The sequence below is a fragment of the Vulpes vulpes genome, chromosome 14 (genome assembly GCF_048418805.1).
Source record: "Vulpes vulpes isolate BD-2025 chromosome 14, VulVul3, whole genome shotgun sequence".
In the NCBI taxonomy this organism is placed as follows: Eukaryota; Metazoa; Chordata; class Mammalia; order Carnivora; family Canidae; genus Vulpes; species Vulpes vulpes.
The window spans coordinates 54,133,574-54,152,671 of NC_132793.1; positions in this window are offsets into that span (position 1 = coordinate 54,133,574).

The following is a 19,098-nucleotide window of genomic DNA, read 5'->3' on the forward strand; positions in this document are numbered from 1 at the left end:
TTAATATGCTGACCTACCAACCTCTAGAAAAGACTTCACAAGAATGTAATTATACCCATAAAATACACATTATGATGAATACCAGTTATTTAAATGAAAAGAAATCAGCCTTTATGCTAAAATTCTGGGCAGCATTGCTCTTGTGGCATTTAGGTCTGCTATTTGGCTTCAGTATTGGGATCTCTTTAATGTTAATAACACCCCTTTTGTGTATATTAATGAGTTGTATACATCAATCACTTATTGTAGGGCATAAATTAAAACCAATGTACACAGACTTCCATCACTGGCCTTTGATAAGTCAACAGAAAAATGAATCCTCTCAATACAGACTACTATAAAACAAGGGAGAAAAGGAAATAGTGGTTTTTAAGCAATAGTCAAAGGGCAATGAAGAAACCTGATCACTGTGAAAAGTGAAACAAACAAGATGAGCCTGACAATGACCCTCTAATTATGCATAGAGGTAAGCTTGTGACTTATTAGAGGAAGTGAAAGTAATAATAAGCCTGAAAATCTTGAATAATTAATGAGATAAAAGATTAAGCATGTTGGGTCCAATTCAACTGCTTGCTGGAGCAAAATCCAGCAATCTTTAATAGAGAAGAGCAAATTAGAGACAATAAATATAATATTCATAATGTCTAACATGCAATAAAATTACCAGACATTCCAAGAAGCAGAAATATGTGACCTGTAAAGAGGCAAAAAGTCAATCAGTACAAACTAATCCAGAAGTGAAAGATGTTCTAGAATTATCAGACCAGAGCCTTAAAATAGGAATTCTAAAACATCCAGTTATTTGAAGGAAAGCCTAAATATATTAACAACAGAAAATCAAGAAACAAAAGAGAACCACATGAAATTTCAAGATACTAAAAATTAGATACAAGAAATTTAAATTTCACTGGATAGGATTAGCAGGATTTTATGCAATATATTAGCAAATATTATCAAAATGAATCTATAACAATATAATTTTTCCAAATTAAAGCATTGAGAGTAAAGCAAATCACTGCCTTTAGAACAATTTCAAGCTGTCTGATATTATATATAATTGGATTCTCAAAAGGAAGGAGGTCCAGAAAAATATTCGAATAAAGAAGTCACAAAGGTTGTATAAGATTTTTTTAGTATAGTTGATATGCAATGTTACTTTAATTTCAGATGTACAACTTAGTGATTTGACAAGTGTATACATTATGCTCTGTTGTTCACCATGAGTAGCTACCCTCTGTCCCATGATGTCACTACAGTATCATTGGCTCTATTTCTTATGCTCAGCTTTTTCTTTCCCTGACTTACCCATCCCATAGTTGGAGGCCTATATCTCCCTTACCTCTCTCCCCTTTACTCATTTTACCCAACCCTCCAATGCCCTCTGCTCTGGCAACATCATTTTGTTCTCTGTATTTAAAGTTCTAATTCTGCTTTGTGTTCATTTTTTTTTAAGATTTAATTTATGAGTAGAATCAAATCATCTTTGCTTTTCTTGGTCTTTTTTCACTGGGCATAACACCCTCTAGGTCCACCCATATTGTATCTAATGGCACGAAAGCATCCTTTTTAATGGGTATGTAATATTCCGCTTCATGTGTGTCTATTTTCTTTATCCATTTGGGTTTTTTTAAATCCATCTGTTTATTGATAAATACTTAGGTTGTTTTCATGTCTTTGCTATTGTAAATAGTCCTGCAATAAATACAGGGGTGCAGGTGTCTTTTCAAGTTACTGTTGTTGTTTTCCCTGGGCAAATACCCAATAGTGGAATTAGTGGATCATATGGTTTTTCTAAATTTAACTTTTGAGGAACATCCATACTGTTTTCCACAGTGGCCATACCAGTTTACATTTCTGCCAACACTGCACAGGCTTCCCTTTACTCCTCATCCTCACCAAAGCTTATTTGTTTTTTCTATTTTAGCCATTCTAATAGGAGCGAGGTGATGGCTCACTATGGTTTTGATTTGTATTTCCTTAATGAGTGATGTTGACTATCTTTTCATGTATCTCTTGGACATCTGTATGATTCTTTTTTTTAAAAAAAAGTGTCTTTTTGAATCCTCTGCCCATTTTTAAAATGCATTGTTTGTTTCTGGGTTGTTGAGTTGCAGAAGTTGTTTACTTTGGATATTAACCCCTTATATATAATTTGCAAATACCTTCTCCCATTCAGTAGATTGCCTTTTCGTTTTGTTGACAGTTTCCTTCATTGTGCAAAAACCTTTTTTATTTTCGTGTAATCTCCATAGTTTATTTTTGCTTTTGTTTCCCTTGCCTGAGGACACACAAGAAAAGTCTTGTGATGGCTGACATCAGAGAACTTACTGTTTGTGTTCTCTTCTAGAATTTTTATGATTTTCAGTCTCAAATTTTTGTCTGTAATCCATTTTGAGGTTTGTATGTGTGTGTGTAGTATTAGAAAGTAGTCTAGTTTGATTATTTTACACATAGCTGTACAGTTTTACCAACATCATTTATTGAAAAGACCATCTTTATTATATATTCTTGCCCCATTTGTCATAGATTAATTGGTCATAGATTAATTGATCATATAAATAGGAGTTTCTTTCTGGGGTCTCTTTTCCATTGATCTAGGTGTTTATTTTTGTGCCAGTACCATACTGTTTTAATTACTACAGTTTTGCACTATATCTTGGAATCTGGAATTGTGACTACCTCCAAGTTTATTTCTCAGGATTACTTTGGTTATTCAGGGTCAGTTGTGGTTCCATACAAATTATGGTATTATTTGCTCTAGTTTTTGTGAAAAACGCTGTTTGTATTTTGTTAGAGATTGAATTAAATCTGGAGGTTGCTTTGGGTAACATGGAAATTTTTAAGAATATTCTTCCAATCAATGAGGATGGAATATCTTTCCATTGGTTTATGTCACCTCTAGTTTCTTTCAACAATGTTTATGGTTTTCAATATATAGGTCTTTCAGTTCCTTGGCCAAGTTTATTCCTAGGTATTTTATTCCTTTTTGTGCAATTGTAAATGGTATTATTTTTAAAATTTCTCTTTCTATGATATTGTCATTAGTATATAGAAATGCTAGTGATTTCTGGGTATTGATTTTGTATCCTGCCACTTTACTAAATTTTTATTACTATTTTTTGGTGGCATATTTAGGATTTTCTCTGTATAGCATCCTATCATCTGCACATAGTGACAGTTTAATTTCTTCCTTACCAATATGGATGCCACTTATTTCTTTTTCTTGTCTGATTGCTGTGTCTAGGACTTCAAGTAAAATGTTGAATAAAAATGGTGAGCGTGGGCATCTTTGTCTTGTTCTTGACCTAAGAGGAAAAGTTCTATTTTTCCCCTTTGAGGGTGATGTTACTTGTGAGGTTTTTGTATGTGGCCTTTATTATGTTGAGGTATATTCCTTCTAACCCCATTTTGTTAAGAGCTTTTATCATGAATGGATATTAAATCTTGTGAAATGCTTTTTCTGCATATACTGGGATGATCATACAAATTTTATCTTTCATTATGTTGATGTCATGTATGATGATTGATTTGTGAATATTGACCTGTCTGTGCATCCCAGGCATAAGTCCCATTAGGTGGGAAAGATTTTCTTAATGTATTGTTGTATGCAGTTGGCTACTATTTTGTTGAGGGTTTTTACATCTACATTCATAAGGGATATTGGTCTGTAGGTTTTTCCTTTTTTTGGGATGTCTTCATCTGATTTTGGTATCAGTTAATATTGGCCTCATAGATTATATCTAGGAGCTTTTGCTCCTCTTGTATTTTTTGGAATAGTTTGAGAGAATAGGCATTAACCCTTTAAGTTTCTGGTAGAAATTGTGAATCCATCTGGTCGTGAATTGTTTGTTTGTTTTACCAATTTACTTTTGTTACTTATACTTGGTATGTTCAAATTTTCTATTTTTTCCTGGCTAAGCTTTAGAGATTTTATACTTCTAGGAATTGATCCATTTCTTCCAGATTGGATAGTTTGTTGGAATACAATTTTCCATAGAATTCTCAAAATCCTCTGTATTTCTGTGGTGTCAGTTAATTCTTCTCTCTCTCATTTTGATTGTATTTCTTTCAATTTTTTTTGTCTTTTTTTCTTATTGAGTCTGGCTAAGGGTTTATCAATTTTGTTTATTGTTACAAAGAATCTTCTTTTCATTTCATTTATTTTCCTTTTTTTTTTACACCATTTATTTCTACTTTCTGATTTTTATTATGTTCTTTCTTCTACCTTGGGCTTTGTTTCTTCTTTTTTCTAATTCCTTTAGGGTAAGGTTAGATTGCTTGCTTACTGGCTTTTCTTGTTTCTTGAAGTAGGCTTCTAAGGGTTTTTACTGCCCTCTTAGTACTGTTTTTACTGTGTCCCAGTAATTTTAGACTATTGTGATTTAATTTTCATTTGTCTCTGTATTTTTTTATTTCTTCTTTGATTGCTCCATTGCCCCATGTTTTAGTACCCTGTTCTTCAGTCTCTACATGTTTGTGTTTTTTTCCATGTGATTTCGAGTTTCATACCATTGTGGTCAGAACAGATGCATGGTATGATTTCAATTAAAGTTATTGAGGTTTGTTTTATAGCTTCATATGTGGTATATTATGGAGATTGCTCCATGTACACTTGAATATGTGTTCTCTTGGTTTTGGACATACATATATGTTAAGTCCATCTAGCCCAATGTGTCATTCAAAATCTTGGGTTACTTACTGACTTTCTATCTGAATGATCTATCTCTTGATGTAAGTGGAGTGTTAAAGCTCCCTAATACTATTGTATTACCATCCGTTTCTCTCTTTATGTCTACGGATATTTGTTTTATGTATTTAGGTGCTCTAGTGTTAGGTAGACCTTTACAATCATTATATCCACTTGTCAGATTTATCCTTTATCTTTATGTAACGACTTCCTTTATCTCTTGCTATAATCTTTATTTTAAAGTCTGTTTTGTCTGATAAAAGTATTGCTGCCCTAGCTTTTTTTTTTTTTTTTTTTTCCCCTTCCTCCTTCCATTTGCATGGTGAATGTGTTTCCATTCCTTCATTTATACTCTGTGTGCTTTTTCAGGTCTGAGGTGAGTCTCTTGTGGGCAGCATATAGATGGGTCTTGTTTTGTTTTGTTTTGTTTTGTTTTAAACATCCTGTCACTTTGTCTTTTCATTGAAGCTTTTAGGCCATTTAAATTTAAAGTAATTGTTGATAGGTATGTACTTCAATTTTTAAAATTTGTTTTCTGGTTTTTATTTTCTTTATCTCTTTCTTTGTAATTGAGGAGTATCTGTAGTGTTTTATTTGACTTTCTTTCACTTAATATTTTTGTATATCTTAGTTTTTGGTAACCACTCATAGTGGTTACCATGAGTTTCACTTATAACATTCTCTGTTAAAAAAAAAAGTCTGTATTAATTTAATGATCAATTAAGTTCAAACACATTCTAAAAATAAATAAATAAATCTTTTTTTTCTTCCCTTTTATTCCCCTATCCACATTTTAGGTATATGTTGTCATATTTTACCTTTTTAAAAAAAATTTTATTAATTTATTCATGAGAGACACAGAGTGAGAGGCAGAGACATAGGCAGAGGGAGAAGCAGGGCTCCACACAAGGAACCTGATAAGGGACTCTATCCCAAATCCTGGGATCACGTCCTGAGCCAAAAGCAGACGCTCAACTGCTGAGCCACGCAGATGTCCCATATTTTACATTTTTTATTTACATTTTTTCTTATTTATAATTATGGCCATTTCTTTTCCACTTAAAGATGTTCCTTTGACATTTCTTGTAAGGCTGGTTTAGTGGTTATAAACTCCTTTATCTCTTGTTTGTCTGGGAAACTCTGTATCTTCTTCAAATCTAAGTGATAACTTCTCAGGTAGCATATTCTTGGTTGTAGGTTTTTATTTTTCTTGGAGCACTTTGCTTATATGATGCTACTTACTACTGATGTGAAGTTTCTGCTGAAAATTCAGCTAGTAATTTTAAAGATTTTCCCTTTTGATAACTTTTTGTTTCTCTTTTTCTACTTTTAAGATTCTCTATCTTGAAACTTTGACCTTTTAATTACTCTACACCATAGTGTAAACCTGGTTGGGTTCATCTTGTTTCGAATTCTCTGTACACCTTTGACTTGGATATCTGTTTCCATCCCTTGTGAGGACATTTTCCATTATTTCTTCAAATAAGTTTCCTACACCTTTCTCTTTCTTCCCTTATATTGAGAATGTTTGTTGACTCAATGTTGTCCAAGAGATCTATGCTTATTTTTAAAAGTGCTTTTCTCTTTTTGCTGTTGAGCTTGTGTGCTTTTCATTACCCTTTCTTACAGATTACTGGTTTTTTTTTTTTTTCTGTATCTTTTAACCTACTGTGATTCCCTTGTTTTTATTTGAGTCATTGTATTATTCAACTCTGGTTCTCTTTACTAACTTTTTAATTGAAATCTCACTATATTCTTTGATTCTTTTCCCCAGCCTAGTGAATACCTTTTCGAACATTAATTTAAATTATTTGTTAGGCATATTGCTTATCTCTGTATCACTTAGTTCTTTTTCTGAGTTTTTTTTTTTTTCTTTTGGAGAATATTCCTATCCCTGCCCATTTTGCTTGATGTTCTGTGCATTAGGTGAAATAGCTATTTCTAAAGTTGAAGAAGTGGTCTTGTGTATGGTGTCCCCACATTGACTAGCTGGCAGGCTGGAGCTGTGGATATATATATCCCAATTTCTCTTGTAAACTATGGCTTTTTACAGAAAGAATAAAGAAAAAGATAAAACAAAAAATAAAAAAAAATAGAAAAACATTTAAAAACAAAACAAAACAACAAAACAAAAACAAAAACAAGAGATGCTTGGGTAGCTCAATGGTTGATCATCTGCCTGTGGCCCAGGGAGTGATCCTGAAGTCCTAGGATGGAGTCCCACATTGGGCTCCCCCTGCAGGGAGCCTGCTTCTCTCTCTGCCTGTGTCCCTGTCTCTCTCTCTGTGTCTCTCATGAATAACTAAATAAAATCTTAAAAAAAAAAAAAAGAAAGGAAAAAAAAGGAGAAAATAAAAACAAGACATCTTAAAAAGTAAAAATAAAACACACAAAAGAAACAAATACAACAAGAAAACCAATATACATACAAAAACCATGGCTTCTTTTCTGTGTTCTAGCACTATGGGGTAATTGGTTTGTAATTGTGGCTTGGACCTGCTAAGGTCACAAGTTCATGATGAGCGAGACTGCTCCTGTCTGGGCTTTTAAGGTGGCAGGGGAGACAGACTTCCCCTTTTTTTTTTTTTTCACTTTTAAACTGAGACAGTAATCATAGCATCTGAATCTGGTCATTATGGCATCTATATCCTGATCAGTCTGGCCTTTTAAGGTGGAGAGGAAGAGAATGCTCTTGTAGTTCGTTGGCCCTTTTAAGCTGCAATATCTTTTTTATACTCCAGTGTTCCTAGGGTTGGTGTGGGCTTGTGGACCCTGTATTCCAAGTAACAAACTCACTGAGAGGATCAGACCCACCGATTATGGCATCTGGACTGTGCCATCTAGGTTTTTAAATGGGCATGGAGGCTTAAACTGTGTCACTCCCCAGTCCCTCTGACCTGGAGAGCTTTCCCATAGCAACTCTGCAGAATTCTAGTTTTATCTCTTGTATATTCTAGTTGCTCTTTTAAACTGTAGCTTTTTTTTTCTTTGTTCCTGGACAGAGCGATAGATTCCTGGTCCCTTAATACTAACCCTCCCCATTACCATTTGCATTGTTGGGAGTGGGGGCTCCCTTTGTTATGGTATCTCTTTTATCTTACTGTTGTCTTACCATTCTCTTTATAGTTGTTCAGTAGCTATTCAGTCACCCTTCACTTCCTCAGGAGGAATTGTTGTATTTGGGCAATTCAGTTTGTTGCATGGAGTTGATGAGTTCAGAATCTACCCAGCTCCCATTACGATCCTGAACCGGAATTCTTTTCCATAACTTTGATTAAAATTTAAAACATTATTCCTAAACACAAATTTAGGAATATCCTAGAGCCTATACAAAGGAAAAAAGAATACCAAGCTAAGATCCACTATAACAAAACTAGTGTAAACATGTAACAAAGAGAAAATCTTATTAGTGCAATAGTCAGTAACACACACATGCACAATAACTAATTTCTCTGAAACTATGCAAACACAAAGACAATAACATTTTTAAAATGTGAAGGTCTTGTGGGTACAGAAAAGGTACCCACATTCATACCTAGAAAAAATATGTTCAAGGTGAATGTGAACTGAAGATACTTAAGCAGAGTTGCAGGTTGAAACTGGGATACATGAAGAGAACAAGGCTGATGGGATCATAAATATGTACTAAATATCAGTTATATTTTTCAATTTAATTTCATTAAAGCCTAATTGCTGTTAAAAACAAATATATTAATGATATATTGTGAGATTTCTAATGTGTAGTAGTGAAAGCAAATCAAGACAATATTCTAAACAAAGTGAACTAAATAGGATACTATTGTAAGTTTCTAATGTTATGTGTTGATGTAATAGGAATTTCATAAGTTAAAAAGCATTTTAGGGATCCCTGGGTGGCGCAGCGGTTTGGCGTCTGCCTTTGGCCCAGGGCGCGATCCTGGAGACCCGGGATCGAATCCCACATCGGGCTCCCAGTGCATGGAGCCTGCTTCTCCCTCTGCCTGTGTCTCTGCCTCTCTCTCTCTCACTTTGTGCCTATCATAAATAAATAAAAATTTAAGAAAAATAAAAAAAATAAAAAGCATTTTAAAACTGACTATAAAAATAAGTGATAATTAAAAGGAAGAGAACAAGGAACAGATAGAAAGTGTACAGCACTACAATAGCCTTAAATCCTATCAAATCCATAATTGTATTAATTGCAAATGATCCAAGTAATCATTAATACCTCAAGTGGGAAACAGATTGTCATATTCCATGAAAAGGAAGGCAGAAGTACTGGTTGCCTTCATAAACAAAAATAATAAAAGTGCATAGATATGGTAGAAAGATATAAATGCATATACCCTGAAAACATCCAGCATAAGAAATCTTCAACAAGTATAATATCATACAAACTAGGTTGGTTTTTTTTAGATGTTATTTATTAATTTATTTATTTGACAGAGGGCACAAACAAGGGGAACAACAGGCAGAGGGAGAGGGACAAACAGGCTGCCTGCAAAGGAAGGACCCTGATGGGGACTTGATCTCAGCCCTGGGATCATGACTTGAGCCAAAGGCAGACACTTAACTGACTGTGTCACCCAGGCACCCACAAACTAGGTTTCAGAATAAGGAAGGTTACAAGGAAAAGTTTATGACAAATGGACTTGATTCATCAAGAAAACAACTAATTGAAATATTTGAGTCCACTAAAAAGCTTTATAACACATGACAAAATTTGACAGTAATAAAAGTCAATGACTCTTAGTCATCATATAATACAAAATCAATATGGGTAAGGAAAACTTGAACATTAATAACCAACTTAAACTATTTGACATTTGTAGATCAATGCTCCCAGTAATAACAGGATACACATCTTTTCAAAAACATATGATTGAAAATACTTTATTTCTATGATAATTTCTATTTGTCCATGAACCATGTAGGTTTGTCATGCAATATACAAAGTTTTGTGGATTTTTCAGATTTCTGTGTTATTTAATTTCATAATGGTCTAAAAATATATTCTGTATAATTGAGATTTGTATCACCACACAGTATATTGTCTATGGGGTGCCTGGAACCTGCAATGGGCAAGGATTTAATAGGAAAGGTCACAAGGGAGCTTTCTTAGGATTACTAAAATGCTCTACAGCTTGATTATATTTGTGGTTACACAAATGTATACAGAAAATCAAGTTAATCAGAGTATAATAATATTTTATTGTATAAATTACACCTCAATAATTCAATTAAAACAACATGCATACATTTTCTACCATCAATTTAAATTAATTTTTTTTAAGATTTTATTTATTCATGAGACACAGAGAGAAGCAGAGACACAGGCAGAGGGAGAAGCAGGTTCCGTGCAGGGAGCCTGACATGGGACTCGATCCCGGGTCTCAAGGATCAGGCCCTGGGCTGAAGGTAGCACTAAACCGCTGAGCCACCCAAGCTCCTGATTTAAAGTATTATAAAAGAGTTTGTACAATATAATGTCTACGAGGCCAATAACATTGCTACACTTGCCTCTAAACATGAAGTAGTAGTGAATGCATTTATGTTTGTGTAATGAAGTGTACTTTCATAAGTAATCAGGGAAATGAAAATAAGGACTATAGAAAATTACTTTACTATACTTGAATTGTAAAAATTAAAAGTTAGATAATTTCAAGTGTTGAGGAATCAGAGTAGCAGACAAATTGTTTTGGGTGGGGGTTAAACTGCAATTGTTTCTTTGAAAATACAGTCTGGTAGATGCAGTTGGTTAAACGTTTGACTCTTGGTTTCAGCTCAGGTCATGATCTCATGGTCATGGGATTGAGCCTTGGGCTCTGTTCTCAGTGTGTGGTGTCTGCTTGAGATTCTCTCTCCCTCTGTCCCTCCCTGCCTGTGCACATGCTCTCTCCCACTCTCTCTCTTACTTTCTTTCATAAATAATATATTTAAAAGAAAAGAAAATAATCTGGCATTATCTTGTGTGGACGAATGTAAATCAACTGGATGTCTCCATGATCAAACCTTCAGATATGTGCATCCCAGGGACAATTGCACAGACATGCATAGAAATATCACTTGTAATTGCAAAACAGTGGAATTGAAATCAGTCCTAGAATCTATTCAATAGAGAATTGATAGTTACACAAAAAGATAATTCAAGATTGGAAATATAAACTACAACTGAATTGACATAATGAATGAAATTTGGTGGCAAGATGTGGATTAAAAATGTTACAAAATTGTGAATACAATTGTAGTAGTACTTCTACAAATCTGTATAGCAGAAACTTATATTTTTAAAAACCGAGCCCAAGTTGTAAACATTAATGCATACCTAGGGCTGAAAATTACTGTCTAAAATTAATAGATGATGTTTAAAAATCTGTAATTCTTTGCCATCATATTTTCCTTGGAAATTTAAATTTGAATTAGAAAACATTTTATCTTGCAGTTTAGAAAGTGTTTGGTATTACTATAAAAGAAAAGATTTGTGCAAAATGTGTATCAAAGAACAAGGAAAGAGAATAGCAATCAATTTTACCTTGGCAGAACAGAAAAGCAATCTCTATTCTTAAGAAACTAAAAACAAACGAATATTTTCCAAAGATATAAATATGGCGCTCAAAACCATATTCCATCAAAATCTTTTTAGATACAAAGGCACTCACCCATCATATTCTTTTCAGGTATTTAAACTGAATTTTCTCAGTGTAATGACACCAGGTGGGCCTAGAAGGTGGTAGGAAAAAGCAGTCCAGGAAAGAAATAGTCCCTGATGGGCAGGAAATGACAGAGATTGAATTCTACTTATACTTGAAAGCAAAAATGCTAAAATTCAATGACTTATAAATAATTGTGTACCATTTAGTAAAATAAAAATCTAATATTAAGAATGGCTGACTCATGAATGATCGACCACGAAAGACTCATCACATGCCCTTTTGTTAGTAATTGTTCACATTATTGTAGTGCCCGGTAGCACTCTAATGGTGTCGTGAGTTCCTGAAAGAGTTACTGAAGTTTCCCATATCTTTTAGTATCATATCTAGCTAAATCATATTTGGCAAGAAAACATACTATCGTAGATTGTCCATTTAGTTCCATAAAAATAACTGTAGGACAAAATGAGTAAAGAATATTATCATTTCACACCCATAATGTGTCTCTCTTGATCATTCCTAGCCTCTAACATGCTTAGAATATAGCTTTAAGCTTTGCTAAAACAATTTTTAAAATCCTCAATAACTAATGACATTAAGTGTGCATTTGTGTCAAACACAGAAAAACTCATTTTATTTCCTTTGAAATATTGTATTAGCAATACTGAATTACGGTAATTATCCTGGACAGTCGTCTTAAGATTTTCTCATAACTAAACATGCAAACAAACCAAGGATGACAGACTTTATCCACTTGCAAACAGGTTATTTTTTCTGATATATAAAACATTTCTAACTCAATGTAATCCCTCCAGAATGGAGCAATTACTACTGCTATTACCATCAGAAGTACTATTGAAGCTCCTTATGAGGAAACTAAATATACCAACTTAAGAGTACTTAGCCACATGATTCCTCAGATTGACTATTCATACGCCAATTGCCAAGGAAGGAATTGTAAAGCCAAATGGTGAATTTCAGTCATAAGTTAAAAGCAGGAGACAACCTATTATTCAATAAGCTACAGGGCATTGCAAATGTATCCCTTTATGGAGACCCTTATGTGTTCTGATAGGTAATTCCTCATTAATTCTTTCATCCATACTGAATGAAATACTGAGGTATAGCCAATAGCATAGAATAGTTTAAGCTTTTTTTTGGCATATTTTCCTTGGTATCAAAGATAATTGGGAGGTAAGTTTTAAGGAAAAGTTGGACCAAATGTAATCAACCAAAGGCAAAGAAAAATCCCATAAGCCTAAGTAGTATTTTAACAAAGACCCCAAAGACAGTATTTGCTTATGAGCTCAAATGTATGTTGTAAAATATTGATGTACAATGATCCTTGACCATCATAATTTCTCCTTTATTTAAAACGAATATTGTTTTCCTTTGTAATTTATGACTCTTTCAGCAGTTAATTAGCAGTAATTTAGGATCAATTATGTAACAGAAAAAATAAGAATAGTTCTCAGCTTTCTAAGGCATCATATAATTTTCTATTCTATGAATTTAAGTGACCTCAACAAAAGGTCTTTGCACCTGTACCCATCTTGTTGGTCCAAACTGCAGGCATAAGCAATCAGTACTCTTTTTCAGTATATAATTTTTCTAAGCATTGGGGCTATTGTAGCTGCCATCTGTTTTGGCTCTCTCTCTCTCTTTTTTTTTTTTTTTCCTTTGACATTGAACCATGATTTAGTGTACAAGGGAGTCATGGACTTATTAATACCCTAGGCAATGCTATAGCATTTCACTGTCACTGTGGAAATATACACAAATTCTATTTCAACAACATTCATCGAGTACCACAGTGGTAATAAATGTTATCTTTTTCTTGTACTCGACACTTCTCTTTTATTATTTCTCACCAGAGGAATTCAAGTTTTGATAGTAAATTTTCTCTAAGAAATTGCCAGATATTTAAACCTTTTAGAACTAGATCAAAGAAGGGATTAAAAATATAATTATTTTTCAAAAGGCTTTATAAAGCGTGACTGTATTAATTTTTAAAATGCCAATAAAATAAAATAAATAAAATAAAATAAAATAATAAAATAAAATAAAATAAAATAAAATAAAATAAAATAAAATAAAATAAAAAAATAAAATAAATGCCACTAGATGGGAGTACCTGGATGGTTCAGTCAGTTAAACATCTGAGTCTTGATTTTGGCTAAGGTTGTGATATCCGGATCAGGAAGTCAAGCCCTGCATCATGCTCTGTGCTCAGCAGGGATGCTGCCTGAGATCCTCTCTTTCCGCCCATCCCCTGGTTCATGCGCATGTGTGCAGACCCTCTCAAAAAATTAAACTTAAAATGCCACTAGAAATTAGATTACTTGGATCCATTTGATTCTACATACATTTATTTAAATCTTAGAAAATTACTTTTGTCACAATAAAAAATTAAAGTTACTGTAGTAGTTTCTTGAAGCTACTGTAATAACTTATCAAAACCTGAGTGGTTTAAAACAACAGAAAGGTATTCCCTTGCAGTCCTGGTGGCCAGAAGTCAGAAATCAAAGTGTCATCAGGGCCACACTGCTTCTCAGAGTTTGAGGGGAGATTCCATTCCAGCCATTTTCAGCTTTTAGTCACTGTCCTATTCATTGGCTTGTAGCTATATCAGTCCAGTCTCGATCTCTGTCTTCACATGACTTTCTCCTTTTCTGTGTCTTTTCCTTCTGTCTCAGTGTTCTCTTAAGTCTCAAAGCAGTGTTTTAAAAGGACTTAAGCCTGATTTAGGAAGATTTCATCTCAAGAGTCTTAATTAAATTATATTTGTATAGTCCTTTTTTGCAAATAAGGTAATCTTAACAGATTTTAGGCATTAGGATATTGACATATATTTGGAGGGCCATCATTCAACCTAATAACAAAGTATCTGCCAAAACTTAATTGCTGGGGAATCCCTGGGTGGCTCAGTGGTTTAGTGCCTGCCTTCGGCCCAGGGTGTGGTCCTGGAGTCCTGGGATCGAATCCCATATCAGGCTCCATGCATGGAGCCTGCTTCTCCCTCTGCCTGTGTCTCTGTTCCTCCCTCCCTCCCTCTCTCTCTCTCTCTCTCTCTCTCTCTCTCATGAATTAAACAAAATCCTCAAAACAAAACTTAATCGCACCTGATGAACCCTAGGAGTCTAGTTGATGAATAAATAACAATAAAGAGAAAAAGAAGAAAAGGCCATCCTTTATATTGCGCCAACACTCCATAGGGGCTATCCTCATTCCTCTTTACCCGCAAGTCATTTCTCATAGTCAAATCTTTAACTTCTGATGGACAACCACACCATTGGCCACTGTCCAGAAGGGTGACATATCCTTATTTCACACAATTTCTTAACTTTACACAAAGGATATGATCAAGCATTGCTACTTGATACTCTGCCGACTGGTGGGGTTTCTCCCTAACACTGAGTTTTGTAGAGCTACACTTGAATAGAACTACAGTCCCAACGGTGCCAATTTTCAGTTTATACCAATACACCAAGGTCATTTATCCATGAACCATGTGCAAGCCTTTCTCTATTCTATTGGTTAGTCATAGGGAAACTCCCATGAGGCTATAACCATAGTTGAGGGAGAAATGTCTATTGATCCCTTGCTTAGAGGTCAAATTTGAGGAATAGAAGTAGTTAAAAGCATTGCCAAGTTTGTGCATAATTATGAAGACATTTGTGTTAGATTATGAGGAGACAAGAAATGTCATTTTTAAAAACAGGAAATATGTCATTTAATGACACAAAATGTTAACATTTTGGCCACATTCTTTTGCTTTTATGCCCTTTAAATAGTGCAAAAGATGCAAGAGAAGGAATCATATGAACAATTTATTATTAAAAAGATCTGATCCAGAGTCAGATGGTGGATTATTTGATTTTGTTTCTCTTTTGAGAATCCAACTCTAGGGGGAACTTGGATAACTCAGACACGTTATGGTATCAGCTCAGGTCATGATCTCAGGGTTATGAGATCAAACCCTTCATTAGGCTTCATGCGGGGCCTGCAGCCTATTTAAGGTTCTCCCTCTCCTCCCTCTCCTCTTCAACCCTATAAAAAATAACGGTCTTCATCAACATTTTCTATTGGGCTTTAGTCTCTATTTCATTTGTTTCTGTTTTTTTTATTTTATTTTTTCATTTATTTCTGCTTTAATCTTATTTCCTTCCTTCTAACTTTGGGCACTCTTCTTTTTCTAGCTCTTTCAGGTTTAAGGTTAAGTTGTGTTTTTTGTTGTTGTTGTTGTTTTTTTTAAGAGTTTTCTAATTTCTTGAGTTAGGCATGTTTTTGCTCTAAACTTCTCTCTTAGGATTGCTTCTGGTATGTCCCAAATATTTTGAATTATATTTTCATTTGTCCATGTATATTTTTATTTCCTTTTTGATTTCTTGGTTGTCCCATTATTTAGTAGCATGTTGTTTAGCCTCTATGTATTTGTGTTTTTTTTTTTTTCAGATTTTTATTTCTTCTACATGATTTCTAGTTTCAAACCTTTGTGGTTGGAAAATCGTGTTGAATTTATTGAAACTTGTTTTGTGTCCTAACGTGATCTGTACTGGAACATATACCATATGCACTTGAAATAAATTCTGTTCTGCCATTTTGGGATGGAGTTTTCTGCTCATATCAGATGCATCTGGCCTAAAGTATCTTCCAAAGACACTGTTTCTTTGTTGATTTTCTGTCTGGATTATCTATCCATTGATGGAACTGGGGTACTAAAGCACTCTACTATTGAAATACTATCAATTTATCCTTTTTTTATTAATTGCTTTATGTATTTAGATCCTCCTATGTTGGGTGCAAAAATATTTACAATGGTTACATCCTCCTGTTGGATTGTTCCCTTTATCATTATGTAGTGCTGTGTGTGCATGTGAGTGTGTGTGTGCGTTGTTACAGTTTTTTTTTTTTTAATCCCTTTTGTCTGATGGAAGTATCACTACCCTTGCATTTTGCTTTTCTCTCTCTCTCTCTCTCGCCGCCTTATATTTGCATGGTATATGTCTTTGGACACCTTAAATTTGAGTTTGTATAGGTCTCTAGGTCTGAAGGGATTCCCTGTAGCATTGAACTAGGTCTTTTTTTTTTTTTAATCCAGTCATTCACTCCATGTGTCTTGATTAGAGCATTTAGTCCATTTATATTTAACGTAATTATTGATAGGTATGTATGTATTGCCATTTTTTAAACTTGTTTTCTACTTTCTTTTTTTTTTTTTTTAGTTCTTTCTGTTCTTTTGTTCTCATATTCTCTTTTGTGAATTGATGGATTTCTTTAGTGTTAAGCTTGGATTCTTTTAAGTTTATGTTTTGTATAGTACAGGTTTTTGATTTGTGGTCATCATTAGGTTCATGTATAACATCACTATGTATAGCAGTCTATATTAGGTTGACGGTTGCTTAAGTCCAAAGACCTTCCAAAAGCACTAAATTTTTATTCCACTCTCCACATTTTATTTGTATGACATCATATTTTACACCTTTTTATTTTGTATATCTCTTGATTGATTTTTGTAGGTATAATTGATTGTACAACTTCTGTGTTTTAACCTCAATACCGGTTTTCTAAGTGATTTGTTGACTACCTTTAATATATGTTTTCATTTACTTGTAATTTTTTTCCATATGTACAAGTGATTTGTTGGCTACATTTATCATATACTTGCATTTACCTGTGATTTTTTTTCCATATGCTTGCATTTACCTGTGATTTTTTCCCACACACACACACACACACACACACACGCACACACACTCTTCTAGTTATGGCTTTTTTTTTTTTATTCGAACAATTCTTTTTAACATTTCTTATATGGCTGACTTACCAATCATGAATTGCTTTAACTTGTCTGGGAAACCCTCTCTCTCCTTTTATTGTGAATGATAGCCTTGCCAGGTAAGATATTCTTGATTGTAGGTTTTTTCCTTTCAGCAATTTGAATGTATCATATCACTCCCTTCTGGCCTTGAATATTTCTGCTTAAAAGTAAGCTGTAATAATCTTATGGGGTTTTCCTATTTGTTTTTCTCTTGCTGCTTTTAAAATTCTATTAATTACTTTTTGCCATTTTAATTATTATTGTTTTGATGTGGTACTGGTACCCAGTGGCTTAATTTTGTTAGGGGCTCTTGGTAATTCCTGGACCTGGTTGTTTGTTTCCTTCCCTAGAATAGGGAAGTTTTCAGTCATAATTTCTTTAGATAACTCATAGGCCCTTCTCTCTTATTCTTCTTAGGTCCCCATAATGTAAGTGTTAGGATGCTTGATGATGTCACTGAATTCTCTCATTCTATTCTCATTTTCAAGTATTCTTTTTTTTTTTCTTAACCTTGGTGGCTTTCCATTACCCTGTCTTTGCTATCATTAATCTCTTCTATGTACTCTAATTTGCTGTTTGTTCCTCTAGTGTATTTTTAAATTTCAGTTATTAAATTCTTCATGTCTGATTGTTTTTAAATATTTTCTCTTTGTTAAAGTTCATCCACTCTTTTCTGAAGTCCAATGAGTATCTTTATGCCATTAATTTGAATTCTTTATCAGGCATATTGCTTATCTCCATTTCATTTAGTTCTTCTGTAATTTGTCTAGTTCCTTCACCTGGGACATATTCCTCTGTCTCCTTATTTTGTCTACCTCTCTGTTTGTTTCTACAAATTAGGGAAATCAGCCACAATTCCTGGTCTTGAAAGTAGTGCCCTTGTATAAAAGAGCTCTGGTGGTTCCCTGGAATATACTGCTCCTTAGTCACTGGAACCAAGTGCTCCAGGTGGATCTCGTGTATGCACTGAAGGCACCCTACTATTTTTGTTGAGCCAAGTTTGCCGTTAGCCCATTCTTCTCACTTGTTTTGCCTTTTGTGGGTACACTGGGCCATGTTTCATCCCTGCACTGCAGAGTGGCTTATCTTTGGCTATGACAGGCTTGTATGTTGATGAGGTCAGCAATCAGACCAGATGTCTGCAGTTAATCTGTCTGCCACAGTTGCATGTGTACCAAATGGTGGGCCTATCTCCCTGCACAGTCAGCTGTAAGGTTAATCTGCTGGCACTGTAGGCATGCTTACATGTGGGGGTATCATCCCCACCCCAGAGCAGGAGTCATTTTGGAGTAGCATCGGTTCCTTCCTGGGTGGCTTGCAGGGGGTAGGGGGGAAGGAGCCACTTTAGGAATATGCCTACTGAGGCTGCAAGATTGGATGGAGCCAGTCAAAAGAGGCTCATGAGGGTGGGGCAAGTAGTGCTAACAAATTAAGTGGAGGGTGTTAGTGCTGGTTTCTGCAAGTGAGTGGCTTCGTAGGCTGGGAGAAGGAAAGAGATATGGTACCCATCAGCACTTTTTTCTTGGAAAATTTTCCTGAAGATCCCTGCCTCTCTAGCATATGTTCTGAGATTAGTATAAATAAATAAACAAATAAATTCTTCTGGTATACTCCTGGTGCTTTTCAAACAGCTGCTTCTATGCTATGTCTCAGGTTAAGTTATTTATTTTGCTGGCTCTTAAGGGTTGGGACTTAGTTTCCTATCTCCGTAGGGCTCTTGTTGAGTTTGGCCTGCTGATTTTTAAGGTATATACAGTCAAGTCATGATAATTTTAAAAGCTCCCAAAGTTAAGTCCCACAGATTTTCAAAGTCAGATCATCTTCTCAGCACTAGTCCTCAGAACCTGGAGTACCTAGTGGAGATCTGATCCTCTTGTGTCTCCAGGCTTGTGATCTCTCTCCCATTTGTGATTAGTCTTGCTAGGAATTTAGTTCCCAATCATGTTCTCTTCCCCTCGTGT